We start from the raw sequence: 6,242 nt of genomic DNA on the forward strand, positions 1-6,242 counted from the left end.
AGCCGGCTGTCCCTGAAGGGGATATCCTGGTAGATCTGGCTGTTGCATCGATTAAGCTCCACAAGCCAGAACCCCCATCCTGAGTCTGGACGAGCTTCAGCAGCCTGGATATTTATACCAGAGTCAGTCTTGATTTCCTAAAGTTTCACTTTCCTGAGACATCATAACCATAATAAGACCTAAGACTAATAAGACTTATGAAACTCGGTATTTATATCCACTGCAATCACAGACAGACTGGTGCAACTGGTTTTATGTCCCTATGTAACCTCATCACGAGACTCATCAGTCATTCTCAGGGGTGAAAGTGGATTGAAATTCTTGCCGGTGCTACTACTCCAACCTTCATCGCGCCATTGTTCTCGTCCCGCCCCAGCTTCATGCGTCCCTGAACACACATATTTTTTCATCATGTAGTCTATAGCCAATTATTTATTTAATTATTTATTATTATTATTATTATTTAGCAACTTAGTAGCCTACTTAATTAACCTGTATACAGTGTGGCACAATTCTGCTTGTGCTTTAAGTAAAACAGTTGTCTAATGGTAAAGTAAAAGGCGGAAAATAATTATGCAAAGGACAAATAATATGAAAATGAATAAGCAAGAATATGAAAATGATTAAAAAAGGCACATTTTAAATTGCATTTTGCAAATCAGCATTAATTAATCAGGTCTTCCATTTGTCAATTTAATTCATTTAATTTAAATAGCTCATTTATAAGCATTTTTATTAATAAGGTTTATAAATAGTTTTATCAACAGCTCATTTAAAAGCATTTTTTTCTTCTAGAAGCCGTCTGGAAGGTGAATAATATGTAGCCTACACTAACCTAAGTACAATACTGAGAATTAGCCTACTGCTTGGATTTATAAAGCTTTTTATAATGCAGGGGACACAGAGGAAAAAAGCACAGTAGATTGTGCACAGAAGAAATCCATGCAGTCAGTAGAGAAATCCCTATCCAAAGCAAAAGATTCCCACCAGGAATCAAAGAACAGACACAGAATTGGGCACTGGGCAGACAAGACAATCAAATGCCATCTTGAAAACATTCCTGGATGAACTTTTACACATCGGGCATCGGAGACGCCAAAAGATTAAAATCAATCAATCTCTCTCTCTCTCTCTCTCTCCTCTCTCTCTCTCTCTATCTCTCTCTCTCTCTCTCTCTCTCTCTCTCTCTCTCTCTCTCTCGTTGGTTTCATGAAGGCACACAAATTAAGGGTAAGTCCACTTTAGGCTTCTTGCTGCACACTGCACAGTCAATTAACAACATGTGCTCCCATGCGCAGCTGCATGCAATGTCCATGGATCTGACATCATGATGGGAATGGACAGGCTTTTGTAGAATTTAGAAGCAATTTATAAGAAACGTAACTGTTGTTTATGTTAACATAACGTCAGCAGACGTGTTTCCTTTTTGGAAATGCGATCGTGACGGCTTCTGTTCTGTGCGTTTTGATTGACAGGCAGCTGCTGTGTCACTCTGTCTCTCCCCTATAATGGTGCGGCGTTTCAGGCACAAATTATTTTACCGGAGCGAAGCACCGGACCGTTCAGATCCACTTTCACCAGTGTTCTTCCTTCTATTGTCTCGGATGGGCCTATGTCCACTGCAAGATCGGCTAAATGGCTGCACGCGATATACACGTTATCAATCACAATAAAACTGTACCCACCTCCGAGACAATGTTGTTATCCAAGATGTGGTTGCCATGGCACTCCCAAATACTGCGTAGTTTCCAATACCGAGCCCTTATTCACCTGCCGAATAAGGAAGAATGACTGATGAGTCATCCTATGGAACTTTCAAACATGTGTTTATCTATATTAAAATTCCCTCTCAGCAGTGATGAGAGCGACTTGTGCATAAGATCAGTCTGATATTCCCCCCCCCAAAAAAGCCAAAAAGGCTCCAGATACAGGAGAAATGGCAATTTAACCTTCAAAAGCTCCTAGGGCATGTGACCTATTGACCTCAAACCAACTCTGTTTTATTCAATATTGCATGATGCACGGACATTAAAATATCCCATACAAAAAAGTGTGTGTGTGTGTGTAAGTTTCATATGCACATCCATTTCAAAGTCTTGTGAAAATGCCAAGTTAAGTTAAGTTAATTTATCCTTTATTTATCCCCATGGGGAAATTCATCCTCTGCATTTGACCCATCCTCTACTAGGAACCTTCCTAGAACTAGGAGCAGTGGGCAGCGCCGCAGTGCAGCGCCCGGGGACCAACTCCAGTTCAATTGCCAGTGCCTTGATCAGAGGAGTATTAACCCTAACATACATGTCTTTGATGGTGGAGGAAACCGGAGCACCCGGACGAAACCCCCACGAACACGGGGAGAACATGCAAACTCCACACAGAAAGGACCTGGGACGGACCGGGGTTCTAACCCGGGACCTTCTTGCTGTGAGGCAACAGTGCTAACCACTGAGCTAAGTCAGTAAGCCGTAAGCTGACTCCCAACATGTTGGGCTAACTTGCCCCCGTGGGGTGAGCCTGGATGATGGACCTCAAGCATTTGATCAATATAAACTCTCATAGATCATTTGGATCAATATCAACTCTCATAGATCATTTGGATGGGGATCAAATGACAACCGTTTATCTTGTCAATCTTCCTGTTGCCACTTAATTAAAGTCAGGACTGCACAGCCATGGATTTTTTTTTTTTTTTTTTTTTACTTTTTATTGACAGTTGACAGATTATTACCTATCACATACTTGCATTGTATACATTGTAGATATATACTGCCATAGGTATTTTTTGAAAGAGAGATAAAAGAAAAGACAAAACCACAACAGCCGCAACAGCAACAGCAAAACAAACAAACAAAAACAAAAAACAAACAAAACAGGGAGTCGACTTTTCCTTATCCATTCATCTTTGGTCCAAAAAAATAAAATCTGGCCTTAATGGTGTGTATATATATTGAACCCAGCATTCCCATCTTGAGGTAAATTGTTCTACTTTATGGTGATAACAGCAGTTAGTTTTTCCATCTTATATATACTTATCGTAATAATCCATTCTTTCACATTAGGGCTTTCCTGTGATAACCACTTCCTGGTGAGGGCCATGGAGTTCTGAGTGAATGTTCTGTCAGTTCTGACATCAACAGTTTGTATGTAGTTTGTAAATTACTTCACATAGGCATGTTAGCACTTTCAATAAAGTACTGAGAATAGAGTATTTCAATAACTTTTTATATTACATACTGTAAATCCCTACAACAGGAAAAAAAATCCCACAGGAAACACCATTAACAGCTACTTTCATGAATGTACAAAGTATTTCATTTGTGTCTTGTAGAGATCTCTGACCTTCTGTAAGATTGTTTCTCAACTGAGCAATATAACGTTCCCTTTTGTTAATTATTAATACAATGAAATTACTGTGTTGGACTGCATCGAGAACACAGCCTATAACATCAGACTGATTGCATCAGCTTTCATATGTCAATCAACTGCGTGTGTAAAATATCTTACTAAATGATTACGTTTGTATTTCACTCCTAACTGAAATGCATTATTCATGTGAAAGCTCATGTGATGCCGTACCTGAGTCTGGAGTGCTAATGAACAGCCAGTAACTTTAAGATACGTTTATCATTAGTATGTCCTAGTCATTGTCTACTGGACAAATGCTCATTTTGTGAAATGTTATATGCCATCTTCGTTTCAAGTGCCTTCACATCGACTGGTCCAAACACTCTTGATTGATGGAGTCCGTTGTTGTTGTGTGTTGTTTTTTTTCCAATATTTTATATTCAAGTTTTTACAGAACAATAAACAAACAAGACAACAAGCTCAGACACAGGAGGGAAACAAATTCATACATCTTTGACATTTAGCATTGTAACGTGGTGCTACCAGCCGCATAAGGTGCTTATGTTGTGCATGGGATCCTACGCAAACAATAGGACCCTGATCTTTACATACGCCATAATACAACCTTCTGTCTACTGAAAAGACAAAACACAATGTTATCTCTCCCTCTCCAGGTGGAGAGAAAATGCTTTGTCATTCCAAGCAGCTCACTTGAGAGACGTGGCAAGTTCAGGAGCTTCTGTTATGTCACATTTGGTCATGCTCACATTCCTTCACCCATGGTCCTAAGTCACGCCATTTGTCCTTCAGACTTTTGGCAAGCGATACGTGAGGAAAGGAATTTTGTTCGTCAAAAACAAAATGACTCATTGGTTGAATATTTCATGTGCCAAGGCTAGCCTGGTAAACCAGCCCGTCACGTGAACTCACATTTCATTTGGTTCTGCGTGACGGTCTGGCCCCAACTCTTCACCAAGTCCTTAGCAGGGGCGGGAGCATGGTGCGCGCGAGGCGTAGTTGCCTCCACTCGGGAGAATGGCAAAAACATGTTTTCCGCCGAGAAACTCCATGGTTGCGGCGATACTCCTGTACTTGTTTAATTGTTGTTATTGAGTCTATTTCTGCAATAACTGCACTTTATGGCTGTTTAAACTAGACAAATGCTGACATGACTCCTCGAGACGATCAGGCAAGGAGGCGCAGCCCCCCCCCCCCCCCCCCCCCCCCCCCCCCCCCCCACACACACACACACTGACTTTGGGGCCAGACCGTCACGCAGAACCAAATGAAATGTGAGTTCACGTGACGGGCTGGTTTACCAGGCTAGGACGTTGCCCCTGCTGGCTGTGAAGAGGAGGACTTCCATTCCTTTAAAATTAGTCTTTTAGCGACAGTTGTCCCAGTGTCAGAGATTGCTGCACGGCTGTAGGGAAGTTCAGAGAGGACTCCAAGCAGCCGAAGATGGTGAGTTCTGCCTCTGGCTGCAGGGTTACTTTGTAGGCCTTAAGCCCTCGATCACACAGGACGCCGAACGTAAGCAGAACTGAAGCTTGAAGCAGCACAAGCTGAACGTACGCCTTACTGTTCACACAAGACACCTTCTCTTTTCCTCTCAGCGCCTACTCTCGCGCCTTGAACCTGCCCACAACTCCAATTGACTTCATGCCTCACGGCTTCAGCGTCACGCTTGGAACGCTTCGGCGTGGCGTGAGCGTGGCACGTGCGCAGGTGGTGTGAACGGCTTCGCCTGTTAACAAGGACGCCGAAATGAAAACTTGTGGGTACAGCGTAGGTACAGCTTCGGTTGAGCGTTGCTTCGGCGTGCTGTGTGAACGAGGGGCTTGGAGTACCAGTCAAATATTTTGGCCCAGAATCCCGTTAGTGAAGGGCAGAACCAGAAGGCATGAGATAGTGTGCCCTCTGACACACACAGTGGTGAGACAGAAGGAAGATCTTGTGTAATTTATACTTGGAGTATGAAGTCCATTGTTTTAATGACATCAAAGCCCAGGGGGAGAAAGCATGCTAATGAGGAGCGTAAATGAACACTGTTGAAAATAGACATTATCAGAGGCATTATCAGAGACATTTATTTTAATCTGTAGTGTGTCGTTTTGATCCTGGAGACCGGTGCAGGGGAATCCTCGCAGGATGCTAACGATGCGCTCTTCTCTCAGGGATCAGACATCAATCTGTGGGAAATGAGGAAGGAGTGGTGAATAGAGGGATGGACAGAGGCCATTAGACCTCCCAACCTTTCCCTCACATGTCTGTCACCTCGGATGTGTCAAACATCACGTGAGCCTTGCATAGCAAATCACACTACAGCTTGAGGCTTGTGCATGGAAGTTCCAACACTACTGAGAGAGACTGCTGCTATCATGTCATGTGCTGTGCCTGGATGGTGGGTTTTGAGAATATCAGTTGAATATTAGCTGTGTCCTATTGTATCATGTACGAGGCTAAGATTTAAAAGGCAGTTCAACTATGATTCAACTGTGTGTTGCTGTCATTCATCAAAACCTCTTAGGGGCTCATGAGGGAAATCAAGATAAATGGTCACGATACGTGAGACATTGCTAATGCACCAGCTGACCTTGTTAAATTTGGCGAAGGGGATAGGGTTTCTCAATGGGGGTGGTACCACCCCCCCAGCGGGCACTCAAAGAAGGCTGGGGGGGTGCTGGAAGCAATATATTTTTTAACAGGGTGTCGAGGTGTTCTTTGAGGGCGTTTGTTTAAGGAGAGTTTACACCAAAGATTCAACTGTTGCTCTATTACTGTACCCAGAATTAACAGGGCCTGTTAGGAATGTCGTCCTTCTGACATTAGCAGCACAATCGTTTCTTCTGAACTCTTTGCTGGATATGTCTGTATGTGTAAGACTGTGTGACACT

Source organism: Poromitra crassiceps (genome assembly GCF_964638095.1).
Source record: "Poromitra crassiceps genome assembly, contig: HAP1_SCAFFOLD_995, whole genome shotgun sequence".
Lineage (NCBI taxonomy): Eukaryota > Metazoa > Chordata > Actinopteri > Beryciformes > Melamphaidae > Poromitra > Poromitra crassiceps.